Source organism: Callithrix jacchus, chromosome 14 (genome assembly GCF_049354715.1).
Source record: "Callithrix jacchus isolate 240 chromosome 14, calJac240_pri, whole genome shotgun sequence".
Lineage (NCBI taxonomy): Eukaryota > Metazoa > Chordata > Mammalia > Primates > Cebidae > Callithrix > Callithrix jacchus.
Window position 1 is genome coordinate 60,367,768 of NC_133515.1, and position 17,678 is coordinate 60,385,445.

General features: G+C 40.8%; 1 protein-coding gene across 2 annotated transcripts in view; it reads right to left on the reverse strand.

Annotated features, from left to right (window-relative positions):
- ACYP2 (acylphosphatase 2) overlaps window positions 1-17,678 on the reverse strand; it is a 199,011-nt gene that overhangs the window by 150,848 nt on the left and 30,485 nt on the right. The window lies entirely within an intron of this gene.

A 17,678-nucleotide genomic window follows, 5' to 3' on the forward strand; every position in this document is an offset into this window, starting at 1 on the left:
TCAAACTTGAGGACTTTCTCTCTGCCTTCATAATGGTATGAATGAATCTCAGCTTTTAAAATAATGTGATTTTTCAAGGGTGTCCACTGATTATAATAGAGGGTCTCAGAGACAGATCCTGGCTAACAATACCCTCCTGTAGCATTTACTATGAGTGAGTCACTTTCAATTAGACAATTACATTCTAGAAATTGTCTCTTCCCACTGTGATTGACAAGAAAAAACTGACTTTAGGCATGCTAAATCAAAAGCATATACTCAAAAATCATAGATAACTCACATGCAGGGATGGGTATGGCCTTACTATGTGCTATTTGGCCTCACCACTCAAAATGTGATCCAAGGACAAGCAAAATCCACATTGTTTGGGAGTTTGTTAGAGGCAGAATACCAGGCTCCATCTCAAACTTATTAAATGAGAATTCTTCCTTTTAACAAAAGCCCTGGGTGATTTGAAAAGCACTAAACAAACCCAAAACAAGCAAAAGTGACTGTACAGAGGAATTTCCTTTTCTTTTTTTTTTTTGAGTCAGAGTTTCGCTCTTGTTACCCAGGCTGGAGTTCAATGGCGCGATCTCAGATCACCGCAACCTCTGCCTCCTGGGTTCAGGCAATTCTCCTGCCTCAGCCTCCTGAGTAGCTGGGATTACAGGCACGCACCACCATGCCCAGCTAATTTTTTGTATTTTTAGTAGAGACGGGGTTTCACCATGTTGACCAGGATGGTCTCGATCTCTTGACCCCGTGATCCACCCGCCTCGGCCTCCCAAAGTGCTGGGATTACAGGCGTAAGCCACCATGCCTGGCCTCTTTTCTTTTTTCTTTCTTTTGAGACAGGGTCTCACTCTGGCCCTAGACTGGGGCGCAGTGGTATGATCACGGCTCACCACAGCCTTGATTTCCTGGGCTCAAGCAATCCTCCCACCTCAGCCTCCTAAGTAGCTGGGACCACACGTGTGCACCACAATGCCCAGCTTTGTGATTTTTGTTGTTGTTGTTGTTGAGATGGGGGTCTCCCTACGTTGCCCAGGCTGGTCTCCAATTCCCAGGCTCAAGCACCCCTCCCACCCTGATCTCCCTTTACATTAACAGAATTACATACTTTAAAAAGTTATCCTTTTTGTAAAGATTTTTGTAAAAAAACATAATTTCAACAGTAATGAAAAGAATATGGATAAAATAGGGTCGATACTGCATTGTGTGCTGGGATTAGAGGTGTCAGTCACCATGCCTGGCCTGTACAGAAGGCATCTTTTTATGTACGTTCCAGTGAGTACAGGATTTTTATCCTTTCAAAACAGCCTATAGTAGTGGTTCAGCACAGATGGGTGGACCCCATCCCCAGGGGTTCAGAATTTCTGGTTCAGAATGTCTAGGGTGGGAGCCAAGAATCTGCATTTCTAACAAACTTCTGTGTCAATGGTGCTGCTGCTGGCCTAGGAACGACACCACAGGCTTATACCATTAAAAAGAACAGGCCTCATAGTTTGGGAATTTTGCTCCTAGTGTACTCCCAACAGAAGAGAGAATACTGAGCTAGTAAAACAGAAAATAAAAAGAAGTAGCAGCAAAATGTTTCCTTTATGTTACAAGAAGGTAGCTGTTAACACTCCTTTGTACACAGTGGGGTAAAAATAGCGAAGTAATTCCTATAGCAACAGCTATGATATCCTCAGAGACTTTCTCCCCCGGCATCATTCATAAAGGGAGACCCATCTTACACAAATTCCATTTCAACTTTGAGACTTATCACAAACAATAAACATGGGAAACTTATGCCTTTTGTTAAATACTATGATATAAAATACAAATTTAAGATGGATTTGAAAAATGACTCTCTGAGCCCTGAATCTGGATTTGGTCCAGCAATTAAACAAAAAAGTGTAAGTCTTTATCTATATGTCTGTGAAACAACAAGCAAAGGAGAGCTGAGAAATGCCGGAACACTTATTATAAAATTTTAAAGGATTTTTTAAAAATCCCAGAATAGCTTCTTCTTTTAAAATAAAGACTTTCCAAATTATAAATAAAAGAATGTATAAAAACCAAAGAGCTCCACCTAGAGTTTGAAAAAAGTTATTACTTATACACACAAATAAAGCACTATCTACCCTATTTTATCTGTATTCTTTTTATTACCGTTAAAAATATGTAGTTTTACAAAAATCTTTACAAAAATGATAACTTTTTATAGTGTGTAAATTGTTAATGTAAAGGAGAACTGACTTTTCCATAATGTTGTCTGAAACCTATTTTTCTCTTAAAAATGTGGCAGTTGCATTTATCACTGTGAATGATTATCTTCAGGCAAATTATTAAGAAGTTAGGATAGAATATATACACCTACTATGCGCCCACAAAAGTTTTAAAAATAATTGAAAAGTAAAAAAGTTGGGATAGTGTTTAAAGCATTCATGGATATGACAGTTATGAAATTGATTCAAGAGACCCTACCTGAGCTTGCTGTACGTGCTTGAGTAACTCCTCTTCTAATCCCAACTTTTCTCATCAATAGGGGTTAGATCACACCAGTGGTTCTCAGACCTGGCTGCTCATTGGAAGCACCTGAGATCATTGGAAATAATCTGATGCATGGGTTCCAACCCCCAAGATCACGATTTAATGGTTCTGTGGGTGGAGTAGGAGGCGTGGGCAATTTATCTACAAGGTTAAAAGCTCCCCAGGTGATTCTAATATGCAGATTAGCGATACCAGATTGGGTGATCTCCAAGCTGTCTTTCACCCTTAAGCATCTAATGCCCTAGTTCAGTGGCTCCGAAGCTTTCATGTGGATCAGAGGCACCTGGGGGGCTTCTTAAATCCACTGCTGGACCTTACCCCTAGAGCTTCGGATTCAGTAGGCTCAAGGTGGAGCCCAAGAATTTACATTTGTAACAAGGTGCCAGGTAATGCTGATGCTACCAATCCAAGGTCATCCTTTGAGATCATTGTCCTAGATTATTTTAAAATTACATTTTCCAAACTCTCAAATTATTCTTACTCTCCTTGATGAAACCACAGTATGACATGGTTAACTAATCTTGATTCCAATCTCACTTCTTCCAGTTTTTAGCCCATACTTTCAACACAGTTAGTAACCTAACCCATAAATCCTACTGTGTCACTTGCTGCCCTGAAACTTTTCAATGACTCCCCATTGCTGACAGAAGAAAGGTCAGATTCAAATGACATGTAAAGCTTTTCAGTTTCCAGTAGTCTGTCATCTGCCTATGTTCCAGTTACACGTTCCCAAAACCACAACGAAGGCTCTTTCAGCCCCATACCTTCATACCTGACATTCTCTTCTCCTGAAAGGTCCTTATTCCACCTTCTCTTTCTGACGTATTTGTCACCATTCACTCTATGTTCCTGGTACTATGCAAGGAACCGGAATTCAAGGAAGAAAAGGACAATCCCTGCCTTTAAGGAGCTTACAGTCTTGAGAAGCTCCCCAGGTGATTCTAAAATGCAGGTTGGCTGTACCAGATTGGGTGATCTCCAAGCTGCCTTTCACCCTTAAGCGTCTTATTGCTCTAGTTCCTGACCCTGAAGCTATCATGTGGATCAGAGGCACCTGGAGGGCTTATTAAACGACACTGCTGGATCTTACCCCTGGGCTTCAACATTGATAAATGGCAAACCCAACATTAGTCTTAATACCTCTCCCCCTTGTCCCTCTCATCTTTACCAGTGGCTTAAAAAGCTAATTATTGCCACAGATGGACAATAGCACATGTGTAGAAGTGTGCAGCCACTTCTGGGAAAGAGTTTGCTTTCCAGATAAAAAGGAAAAGACCCAGAACCATCCCTTGCCCCAGCCTTGAGTGTGTGTGCAACGCCTGAGGCTGGGGCAGTCATCTTACAACCATGAGGGAAAGGACAAGAGAATCCTACAGACAGGGTCCTGACATTGATGGTCAGCTCAACAAGCAACAGTGGCCACTGACCTCCAGTCTCCTTCATATTTGAAAAGAACAAACCATTTGTTGAGTCACTTGTTTATTGGTTTTCTGTTACTTACAGCTGAACGCATTCTCTTGGGGTGGAGGTGGGAAATATCCAGCCAGTCATCCTTTACAACAGCCGTGCTAAGTGATGTCAGGAAGCAGAGCGAGAGGCTACGACACAGCAAGCGGGGAATGAAAGAGTAGGGAGCAATCAGCAAGGCATGGAGACAAGAAGGAAGCATCCATTCCAGGCAGAGGAAAGAGCTTCTGCAAAGGTCCTAAGGGAGGAAGAGCACTTGTGGCAGAGGACTGAAAAGCCTGCGAGAGGAGGAGCGGCAGAGGAAGCTGGAAGGAGAGGTGAGGCCTGTCCTCCCCAAGGCAGGAGGAACTTCTCCCACTGTGCTGCCCAGAGCTTCCTTCCCAAACTCTACCCCTGTCCTTATACCCTGTGCTAATTTACCTGCCTACCTCTTTCACCTTAGTTAGACTGGACTTTTCACAATCATTTAATCATCTTATGCTCCTTAGCACCTAGCAGAAGGACACAGAAATACACATAATTTCATTTACTGAATGAAAACATTATCATGATAAAATACTTTTTTTTTAAGAGACGGGGTCTTGCTATATTGGCTAGGCTGGAGTGCAGTGGCTGTTCACAGGCACGATCCCACTACTGATCAGCACGGGAGTTTTGACCTGCTCCATTTCTGACCTGGGCCAGTTCACTCCTCCCTAGACAACCTGGTGGTCCCCCGCTCCCGGGAGGTCACCATATTGATGCCAAACTTAGTGCGGACATCTGGTCGGCATAGCGCACTACAGCCCAGAACTCCTGGGCTCAAGTGATCCACCAGCCTCAGCCTCCTGAGTAGCTGGGACTACAGGCATGTGCCACCACACCCAGCGATAAAATACTTTATTCAAAAGTATCCTGGCTGAGTGCTGTGGCTCATGCCTGTAATCCCAGGACTGGGAGGCCGAGGCAGATGGATTGCTTGAGTCCAGGAGTTTGAGACCAGCCTGTGCAACATCGTGAGACCCTGTCTCATTAAAAAAAAAAAAAAAAAGTATCCTAAAATGTCATAATCTAATATGAGGGCTGACTTATGAATATTTTTGATGCCCAGTTCTGCAACAGACTTATACCATCACCCAGGTATGCCACCTTCATGTGACTGAATGAGATGCTTGTTCTAGAACCTTACTGGAGTTAAAACAGGTGATCTCAGGCAATATTTCCTGATTTTTGAGCACTAAAAAAACCAAAAAAAAAGCACAGGGAACTTAACTTTAGCAGCCCAGCCAAAAGTACCTGCCACAGATGAATATCGAACCAGGAGTGGTTTGATAGTAGTAAACGACAACCTAACTCTGGAGAATATCAAGCCACATGTTTAGTTAGCTGACCCTTGCCCCGAAAAAGAGAAAGAGAAATAAAACGTTGCATTATGCATCAAAATATTATCCAAATTTGTTTTCAAACAGTAGGTTTATGAGTGATTTTATTTAATTTCCATTTCTTAATATTTTATAATTGGCTTGATTCACTTAAATTACTCAAATCAGTACAATTGTTTTCCTTACAAAAATAGGAGCACAAAACTTCCTCAGCCATGAGGCCTTAGTTTACTCAATATTTTTTTAAAAATGCTTCATAATTTGTATAATTAAAAGTGAATCCAAAGTTTAAATTTAAATTGCAGACAGCCTTTGACCCATGTCCAGGAATCAACACTTCAAAAATATGGGATTAGTACATACCTCATGTCAGTGGCATAAGGGAAGCAAGGCACAGTATTTTATTGGTTAGAATTGCTGGTGCATGGCGGTAATCAATAGCAGACTGTGCTGGGCGCAGTGACTCACACCTGTCATCTCAGTGCTTTGAGAGGATTGGAGGATTACTTGAAGCCAGGAGTTTGACAACAGCCTGGGCAACACAGTGAAACCCCGTGTCTACAAAAATAAAATTAGGAGAAAAATAGGAAAATAATAAGAAAAGAAGGCTGGGAACGGTGGCTCACACCTGTAATCCCAGAACTTTTGGAGGCCAAGGCTAGTGGATCACCTGAGGTCAGCAGTTTCAGACCAGGCTGGCCAACATGGCAAAACCTCGCCTCTACTAAAAATACAAAAATTAGCTGGAGAATAGCTTGAACCCGGGAGGCAGAGGTTGCAGTGAGCCGAGATCGTGCCACTGCACCCCAGCCTGGCAACAGAGCGAGACTCCATCTCAAAAAAAAAATTGATTAAAGAAGTTAAGAGGCTGGGCGCGGTGGCTCAAGCCTGTAATCCCAGCACTTTGGGAGGCCGAGGCGGGTGGATCACAAGGTCAACAGATCGAGACCATCCTGGTCAACATGGTGAAACCCCGTCTCTACTAAAAATTACAAAAAATTAGCTGGGCATGGTGGCGCGTGCCTGTAATCCCAGCTACTCAGGAGCTGAGGCAGGAGAATTGCCTGAACCCAGGGGGTGGAGGTTGCGGTGAGCCGAGGTCATGCCATTGCACTCCAGCCTGGGTAACAAGAGTAAAACTCCGTCTCAAAAAAAAAAAAAGAAGTTAAGAAGACACAAATAAATAGAAGGATATTCCATGTTCATAAATTGGAAGAATTAATATTGTTAAAAAGACCATACTACCCAAAATGATCTTCAGATTCAGTGTAATCCCTATTAACATTTCAATGACACTTTTCACAGAAATAGAAAAAGCAATTTTAAAATTTATATAGAAACACACACACACACACAGAGAAAAACAAAAACAAACAAAAAAACCCTAAGTAGCCCAGGCAATCTTGAGCAAAAAGAACAAAACAAAACTCTACCTGACTTCAAACTATATTACAAAGCCATGGTAATTAAAACAGCATGATACTGGCATAAAAATAGAAACATCAACCAACAGAACAGGATAGAGAGCCCAGAAATAAACCCACATATTTATGGTCAATTGATTTTTTTTTTTGTTTACAAAGGTGCCAAAAACACACCATGGGGCAAAGACAATCTCTTCAATAAAGAGTAATGAGAAAACTGGACATCCACATGTAGAAGAATGAGATTCAACCCTTATGTCACACCATATACAAAACACAACTCAAAATGGATTAAAGTCTTAAACATAAGACCTAAAACTGGTTAAAAAAAATACTAGAAGAAAATATAGGGGGGGAACTGTGTACCCCATAATTGTATGTGATTATAATTTTTTTTAAAAAATACATTTAAAAAAAAGTTATCAGTCTCAACATTGACAAAACTTGGAAGAAACCATGTGAGCATGGTGGCTTGGGCCTGTAATCCCACCTACTTGAGAGGCTGAGGTGGGAGGCTCACTTAAGGCCAGATTTTGAGGTGAGCCTGGACAACACAGCAATACCCTATCTCTAAAAATATAAACAAATAAAATAAGAAATTTGGAAGCACAAACGTGTCTTTCAATAAGTGAATATATAAACAACCTGTGGCACATCCACATAATGAAATAGTATTCAGCAATAAGAAGAAATGAACTGTCAAGCCACAAAAATACATGAAAGAACCTTAAAGACATATGTCTAAGTGAATGAAGCCAATGTGAAAAGGCTACATACTGTATTACTCCAACTATATAACATTCTGGAAAAAGCAAAACTACGGAGGCAATAAAGACATAAGTGGTTGTCAGGGGCTAGAGGGCAAGAACAATGGATGACTAGACAGAGCACATGAGATTTTTAGGGTAGTGGAGCGATTCTGTATGACACTGTAATGGTAGACACATGCCATCACACATTTATCAAAACCAGTAGAATGTACAACATCATAAGTGAACTCTGGCCTGGCACAGTGGTTCATGCCTGTAATCCCAGCACTTTGTGGGGCTGAGGTGGGAGGACTGTTTGAGCCCAGGAGTTTGAGACCAGCCTGGGAAACATAGTGAGATCCCATCTCTACAAAAAAATTTAAAAATTAGCAGAGCATCATGCATGTGTCTTTAGTCCCAGCTACTCAAGAGGCTGAGGCAGGAGGACCACCGGAGTCCAAGAGTTTAAGGCTATAGAGAGTTATGGTCATGCCACTGCTCAGCAGCCTGGGTGACAGAGCAAAACTGTCTTTAAAAAATAAAAATTAGCCGGGCGCGGTGGCTCACACCTGTAATCCCAACACTTTGGTAGGCTGAGGCGGGTGGATCACGAGGTCAAGAGATCGAGACCATCCTGGTCAACATGGTGAAACTCCGTCTCTACTAAAAATACAAAAAAATTAGCTGGGCGTCGTGGTATGTACCTGTAATCCCAGCTACCCGGGAGGCTGAGGCAGGAGAATTGCCTGAACCCAGGAGGCGGAGGTTGCGGTGAGCCGAGATGGTGCCATTGCAGTCCAGCCTGGGTAACAAGAGTGAAACTCCATCTCAAAAAATAAATAAATAAATAAATAAATAAAATTAAAATTAAAATTAAAAAAGAGTTAACCCTGGTGTAACCTATGGGCTTTAGTTATTAATATTTTATCAAAATTGGCTCATCAGTTGTAACAAATATACTACATAATGCAAGATGTTACTAATGGGGGAAACTGAGGGACCTAGGGAAGTAGGTGTGAGGGAATATATGGAAACTCTCTGTACTTTCCACTCAATTTTTCTGTAAACCTAACGCTGCTCTAAAAAAGAAAGCCTATTAATTTCTTTAAGTAATTAGTTGCTACCTGAGAAAGATGATTAAAGGAAAAAAGATAAAAAGTAATTAGTGCTGCATTATGCATTTCATTTATTAAATGATTATCTTACTAAATGCACATATATAAAATGTGAACTTTAAAGTAAAAACTATACACTTAAGTCATTTTAATACAGATCTGTTATATTCTAAAGGAAATCAAATGATTAAGTATTTGCAGTCTAAAGCCTGGCGTTAGAATTCCAACTCTACTGTAGATATGCTTCATGTTCCTAGTTTCCCATTAGAGCAATTTATATCAATTAGGCTAAACTATTCTGTTTCTAAAATTACAGCTCCTCAGTGAATTTTGTTCCCCTAAGAAAATGCCCTCTAAATTTCCATAGAACATCAATAGAACTTTTCTTAATAACTCCATCTATTTGTGTAAAAAGGAATGTGATGAATAAAGTATAAAAATATTAGTAAAGTGCTTTGAGATTCTCAGATGAAAAAGCAGGGAAAACTAGCCACTCTGGTTGCACTGACATTCATACCACTAATGGTCTGCTAGAGAAGTTATTTTTTTAAATATTATATAACTGAATCTGACACCACCTCATTGTTCACAAAATCCATTTCTGCATTCCAATCTACTATTGTAACAACTGGAAATTCAAAACAATGTCAATTCATAGGGCAGAAAGCTGTTCAAATTTCATATTTCACACAAGTGTCAAGTATTAATATCTATGGAAGAGGTAAACACAACTCTATTGGTGAATATCTCTATTCTAATTCTAACTCTTGAACTATGAACACATTTTAAGTACATGTACAATCATCAACTCTATAGAAATACAGAATCTGACCAGGCACAGTGGCTCACACCTGTAATCCCAGCACTTTTGGAGGCCAAGACAGGCGGATCACCTGATGTCAGGAGTTCAAGACCAGCCTGGTCAACATGGTGAAACCTTGTATCTACTAAAAGTACAAAAATTGGCTGGGCGTGGTGGCCCACGCCTGTAATCCTAGATACTTGGGAGGCTAAAGCAGGAGAACTGCTTGAACCCAGGAGGTGGAGGCTGCAGTGAGCTGAGACTATAGTACTGCACTCCAGCCTGGGCCACAGGGCGAGACTTTGTCTAAAGAAAAAAAAAAATACCAACACAGAATCTTAGCTGGACAGGACCTCAGAGGTCATCTAGTCTAACATACCATTTGATGTGTTAGACCTTCTGTAACACCCTTGAATTGTTTGACATCTGTTATGCAGCAGGCAGCATACTATTTTCTGTAAAAGGCAAAATAGTAAATATTTTAGGCTTTGAGGCCATCCCGTATTTGTCACAACAACTCCACTCTGCCCATATGCCACAAAGCAGTCAGAGCCAAAACATAAATAAACGGGTGTGGCTGTGCCCTGATAAAACTTCTCTTACAAAACAGGCCATGGATTGCCAATCCCTGATCTAGATGACTCCTAGGTGTGGATAAAATTCCATTATATGCAGTTGATGACTACTGGAAAATTTGTTGTCAGGGTGAGCTGAAATAAGCAAATTTACCCACTGCTCCAACCAAGATTATTGCCTTCTGGAACAACAAAGAACACTCACCCTTTCCTGTGTATCAGCCTTTCAAATACTTGAAGGAAGCTATAATGATTCCCTCAAGTATTCTTTTTTTTTTTTTGAGACAGAGTGTCGCTCTTGTTACCCAGGCTGGAGTGCAATGGCGCGACCTCGGCTCACCGCAATCTCCGCCTCCTGGGTTCAGGCAATTCTCCTGCCTCAGCCTCCTGAGTAGCTGGGATTACAGGCACGCGCCACCATGCCCAGCTAATTTTTTGTATTTTTAGTAGAGACGAGGTTTCACAATGTTGACCAGGATGGTCTCCATCTCTGGACCTCGTGATCCACCTGCCTTGGCCTCCCAAAGTGCTAGGATTACAGGCGTGAGCCACCACGCCCGGCCCTCAAGTATTCTTTACTCCAGCTAAATATCCCTAATGCCTTCAAGCATTCCTTGTATTATGACACAGTTTTCCACGCCATGTAACCATTTGATCATCCTCTTGTATACATACACCAGTCCTTTAATAATCCTTTGAAGTGCAGAGGACTGATATATGACATACGGTTTAAAAAATATGTAGCAATCAAGATGTAATTTTAATTTTAGAATTTGGCTCATTGTCTCCAAATACAAATGTGTTTTGTTTTACAAAATTGAGTCTTTATGAAAAATATATTTTGTGAGGACTTATTCAAAGGCTTATGCTTAGTGTCATAACACTGTACATTAATTTAAGATGATTACTAAGAAATAGAAAATATTCTTAATTTTGCAAGAAAAAGGAAGACATAATTAAACAATAGATTCAAAACAGTCCTTATGCATCAAAAAATGTTGGCAGAACTTACCTCTGCAATTGAAATAATACAGCACAATTTGCAAAAGCAAGCCATCAGTCATTCTTTCTGAGAAAATAAAACACAGAAGGGGAAGAAAACACACACATCCACAGTGTGTTCTTGGATGCTGCTGGCTTGTTAGGAAAGACAGACCAGGGCTGCTATAATCACAGCCAGGCCATCTCTAAATGATGGTCCCTGTTGTATTCCACATTTTCATGGCTTGTGAAGAAACAAACCTGCGGTTTTCTTAAAGGCAATCTAATTCTGATTTCTGCAACTTACTGTCATTGCATTCTAAAAAAAAAAAACCAAAATAAACAAAATAAACCAAAACACCCCACCAGTTTTCTTTTTTCAAAAATTGCTATAAAAAATAAGGCCCAGCTAGGCGTGGTGGCTCACACCTGTAATCCCAGCTCTCTGGGAGGCCGAGGCGGGAGGATTACCTGAGGTCAGGAGTTCAAGACCAGCCTGACCAACATAAAGAAACTCCATCTCTACTAAAAATACAAAATTAGCCCAGCATGGTGGCACATGCCTATAATCCCAGCTACTCATGAGGCTGAGGCAGGAGAATTGCTTGAACCCAGGAGGCAGAGTTTACAGTAAACCGAGATCGCACCATTGTACTCCAGCCTGGGCAACAAGAGCAAAACTCCATCTCAAAAAAAAAAAGAAAGAAAGAAAGAAAAAGAAAGAAAATAAGGCCATGCCTGGCTAATTTTGTATTTTTTGTACAGATGGGGTTTTGCCATGTTGCCCAGGCTGGTTGCGAATTCTTGAGCTCAAGAAATCCACCCTCCTTACGCTCCAAAGTGTTGGGATTATAGATGTGAGCCACCGTTCCTGGCCTGGCACTATTTATTAGGTTTGTCCAAAAGTAATTGTGACATTTGCCGTTACCCTTGCACCAACCTAATACATAGCTACAAATGTGCCACACCAAGTATGACCCTGCAACTATTTTTGTAACATCTCTTATTGTGGTTCAATTTCTTGATAATTCCAGTACCTTAAATAATATATTGCAATAGATAAACAAATTCATTTTTTAAAATCCTAAACATGTTTATCTGTAGTAACATCACAACTTATAATGTTGGGGCAGCTTAATTTACATTCTCCAGTGTCTTCTTCCTGCTTGCTTGTCATTACACAACTTCTCCCTGGATAATCCCATTCATGTATGTGGCTTCAAACACTATCCACATACTGATGATAACCCAATTTATTTCTCAACCCCATTTCTCTGCAGGGATGACCCATATATCTAGGAGCCCAGTGGCATCTCCACCTGATCAGTCCAACGGCCACAAGACAACATGTACAAAGTGGGCATATGGGTCATAAGATAGTAGCAAATGTTTATTGATTATTACTACAGGCCAGGCACTGCACTAAGTGCTTTATATGGATTTTCTTACCTAATTTTCACCATGCAATTACACATGACATGTTTATCTTGTTTTACCTGAAACCCCATTAAAATGACAGCGTCAAAATATGAAAGACGTAGCAGACATTGTCCACTGCCTACCTAGTATACCCCCGTCCCCATCCCCTTCTTCCTGACCAAGAGAATTGTTTTTCAGGGTATCAATAAACCAAGCCAATTTCTCAGTCTCCCTTATAGCAAGGAGTAACCATATGACCCTGTTTGAGCCAATGTAACACAAGTAGATACCGTTTGGGGTGGGTCAGGAAAAGCAACACAGTCCTTTACTCATTCCTGCCTTAACTGTGGCTATTATGTGCAGCTGCACTTTTCCCTTTTTGACCATGAGGAGAAGGCCAAGACAATCACAGAGACACTGGTCCTGACATTATTGAGCTACTGAACTAAGGCCAGTAACCATCTACCTACAAACTTCTTATCACTGAGAAAAATCAACCCCTGTTTTTTATGTCCATTTTTAAGTCATTTTCTATTAACTTGTAGCTGAAAATACTCCTAGCTGGTACATACCTATAACCTGAACAAGAGGTTTCAACAAATAATTAGGAGAACAGCAGATGGGCCAGGTGTGGTGGCTCACACCTATAAAATCCCAACAGTTTGGGAAGCCGAGGAGGGAGAATCACTTGAGGCCAGGAGTTTGAGATCAGCCTAGACAACATAGCAAGATCCCGTTTCTACAAAAAATTTAAAAATTAGCTGGGCATGGTGGTGCACACCTGCAGTACTAGCTACTCAGGAGGCTGAGGTGAGAGCATCACCTGAGTCCAGGAAACCAAGGCTGCAGTGAGCTATGATTGTGCCACTGCACTCCAGCCTGGGCAACAGAGCAAGGTCACGCCTAAAAACAAAAAGCAAGCAAGCAAATGGAGGAGTAGTAACTATACAGTAAAGCAAAGGATGTTAGAGACTAAGTGCCTGCAAAAATAATGAGAAGCAAGTCAGCTCACCCCCATGGACCCCAGAGGAGACTTGGGATTTGAAGACACCATGTACTACAGAAGACAAGACATACTGACATTTGGAGATTCACTAACAAAAATGACAGTTCCCCACCCAGTCACCACCATTCCTCAAGTGCCCAAGTCTACATGTTGGAAAATTTCTTTAGGCTCTGCTTATTGTCGGCTGTTTTGATTTATGACTAAGTTACTGAAAATATGATTGTAAGGAAAGCCGGCAATATAAAAGATAAGCAAAACAAGCAAACAGAAAAAAAAAATGGAAAGGAGAAGAAAGGGAAAAGAAAAGTAACTTAGAGGAAACAGAAACAAGTGGCTCACGCCTGTAATCCCACCACTTTGGGAGGCTGAGGCAGGCAGATCACCTGGGGTCAGGAGTTCGAGACCAGCCTGGCCAACATGGTGAAACCCCGTCTCTACTAAAAATACAAAAATGAGCTGGGCATGGTGGCAGATGCCTGTAATCCCAGCTACATAGGAGGCTGAGGTAGGAGAACTGCTTGAACTTGGGAGGCGGAGGCTGTGGTGAGCTGAGATCTCACCACTGCACTCCAGCTTGTGTGACAGAGTGAGACTCTGAATCAAAAAAAAAAAAAAAAAACAGACCATGCAAAAAGCAGAAGAAAACTTCAAAAAGAAAAATACACATAATATCCTCAGAGAGATTTAGGCAAAAGGACAACAAGAATGAGAAACAATTACGAAAGAGAAACAATTAAGATACAGCAGCAGCAGCAGGAGAAACAAAAATAATAGAACGGTTGGAAGACAAAGTTAAACCAATTTCTCACATAATAACATATGGAAACTAGATGAGGAAAGTTTAAAATCAGGAGCCAGGCATGGTGGCTCACACCTGTAATCCCAGCACGTTGGGAGGCCAAGGCAGACCGATCACTTGAGGCCAGGAATTCAAGACCAAACTGGCCAACATGACAAAACCCTGACTCTACTTAAAAAAAAAAAAAAAAAAAAAAAAAAATTTAAGTTAAAGGATCAGGTCCACATACAGGTTCTAAAAGAAGAGGGCCCTTAGCCACAAACCTGTAATCTCAGCTACTTGGGAGAATGAGGCAGGAGAATTGCTTGAACCCGGGAGGCAGAGGAGGTTGCAGTGAGCAAAGATCATGCCATTGCATTCCAGCCTGGGTGACAGAGTAAGATTCTGTCTCAAAAAAAAAAAAAGGAGAAGGAGAAGAGGGCCCAAAAGAGATAGGGAAGGAAATTGTCAAAGAAAAAGCATTCTCCTCCTCCAAACCCATTAAAGGCAAAATTAAAATATGCACAAGCACAAAGACAGATGGTTATGAAAATGCAAAAGTGGGATAGTGGAATAGCTGACAAATTTTCTAAGGGAATAAACAGGTATAACTCCCAATCCTTTGTATTCCAGTGACACCAAACCTCTCAACACAGGCCGGGCGCGGTGGCTCAAGCCTGTAATCCCAGCACTTTGGGAGGCCGAGGCGGGTGGATCACGAGGTCAAGAGATCAAGACCATCCTGGTCAACATGATGAAACCCCATCTCTACTAAAAATACAAAAAATTGGCGGGCATGGTGGCGTGTGCCTGCAATCCCAGCTACTCAGGAGGCTGAGGCAGGAGAATTGCCTGAACCCAGGAGGTGGAGGTTGCAGTGAGCCAAGATCATGCCATTGCACTCCAGCCTGGGTAATGAGCGAAACTCCGTCTCAGAAAAAATAAAATAAAACTCTCAACATAGGAACTATGAAACTATGCCTTCAAAATTCTGAGTGTGAGATTATTTTTGGCATAGAATTTTGTAAGTCAACCAGTCAAGCACAGGGTAAATGAACTTTTTGTCTCTCATGCACCTTTCTTTGGGAAGCTTATGGAGAATTATGTTTCTGCAAAATCAAAGCATAAATCAGGAAAGATTAACACGTATGATTAAGGACACAGGGGCCTGCTCCGAAGGAAAGCAGCAAAGAGAAGCACCAGAGTGACAGTTGTGCAGTAAACCCAGACCCAGCCTGGAAGGAAGACAGGCCTCCAGGAAAAAGCATGACTGACAGGTTGTGTGATACACTTTGACATTTGCACTTAGATCTGCGTGGGCTTTAGAATACATATTGACAGGTATATAGAGTTTCTGTTTTCTGTAATAGTCAAACATTAGATTGAATAATATGAAATTGTTGTTTCATAGGTTAAAATTTTGTCAAGCATTGATAGTTTAATATCATTTGACCAAATTTACAGGTGAACAATAGAATGCCGGAAATTTGCTTTAAATTTGCTTTAAATACTCTAACAATGACAAAAAAAAAAAAGTTGGAGGAATATATGAAACAAGAATGCCTGAAAGTACACTTACTGAAATTGGGTAATGGGCACATGAGTTTCACTGTCCTCTTTTCTCTATTCATGTATGCGCTGGAAAATCTCACCATAAAAAAATATAAAAAGAGAAAAGTATGGCAACACCGAAATGTACATTTCAATAACCTTTCAGACGGTAGGCAGAATTTCCACCTGGCAATGCTCAAAGTTCAGTTGCAGAACCACTGGTCACAGAAAAAGAAAAGGTCAATGAGGGAGCTCATGTATACTGGATCTTCACTCACACAGGGGAGTGAATATCAGGACAACTTAGTATGCCCCATTTCATCCCTTCCTTTCTGCACTGTCTCCCTTGATTCTAGGACGGCACACTGTGCAACAAAACAGTACTTCTCAAAGCCGTTACAATTCTTTAGATCCAAAATCTGTTGCTCACTGCTCATCAACTCCCTTCCAGTTCATTTCTCTTGTTGCCCAACCCTAAATTCCAGGATTCATCATTCTTTTTTTTTTTTTGAGACGGAGTTTCGCTCTTGTTACCCAGGCTGGAGTGCAATGGCGCGATCTCGGCTCACCGCAATCTCCGCCTCCTGGGTTCAGGCAATTCTCCTGCCTCAGCCTCCCGAGTAGCTGGGACTACAGGCACGCGCCACCATGCCCAGCTAATTTTTTGTATCTTTAGCAGAGACGGGGTTTCACCATGTTGACCAGGATGGTCTCGATCTCTTGACCTCGTGATCCACCCGCCTCGGCCTCCCAAAGTGCTGGGATTACAGGCTTGAGCCACCGCGCCCGGCCCAGGATTCATCATTCTATTCACACCTTTGTAAATATCCTCAAGTCCCTGCTTACCCTCAAGTCCCTCAAGTCTTACCCTCTGTCTGTGTAGCTGGAAATCTTTAAACGTATAGTTATAGTACATATACAATTTAACATATAAAATAGTAAATACTGGTTAATAGTAAAGTATACTTTCAATAGTTTAGTTTCTGGCATCAACACTGTAAGTTTGAGATGAGGAACAAGACACAGGTGCTTGTTATCACTACGACTTTTACTCAGTTTTGTGCTTGAGTCCTATCCAGTGTAATGTGGCAAGAAGAAGAAATAAAAGGTAAAAGGGTTGCAATAAAAGTCTTACTATTTTCATATGATATAGGATCACATACATAGAAAATTCAGAATAATCTATATATACCACAAAAATAAAAATAAAAAAATTTTAGAAAAAGAATCTATATACAAATTATCAGAATCAATAGGAATTTAGCAAAGTTGCTAGAAATAAAGCAATAAACAAAACTCAACTGTATTTCTACATATTTGCAATAAATAGAAAATAAGATGTTTAAATAAGATAGCATTTTTAATAGCATCCAGACAATCAATACCTAAGGGAAAAATATGCAAGACCTTTAGGTAAAAAAATTTAATTTATTTTTGAGAGAATTAAAGAAGAACAAAACGAAAGAGATTTATCACATTTGGGACCTAAATTCTCCTCAAATTTATCTATACATTCAGTACAATCCCAGTCAAAATTCCAACAGGCTGCTTTGGGGAACCTGACAACATGATCTAACACTTACATGGTAGTGCAAAGGATTCAAATAGCCAAGGCAATCTTGAAGAAGAACAAGTTGAATAACTTGTCTACCAGATGTAAGGACTTATAATAAAGCTACCGTAAATGATATGGGATGGTATGGATAAAAGGACAGACAAACAGACCAAAGAAACAGAATAGAGAATCCAGAAACAGACTCATACATATGGCCCATGGGCACTTGATCTCAGGTGGTACTGCAGGGGAAAGATCTTGGCTTTATACCAATTCATTAACCTGTACATTTATAAATATTGCATTTTTCTACATGTGTGTTATAATTCACTATAAAAAAAACCTCAGAAAACAACACAAACACATACTATGTTG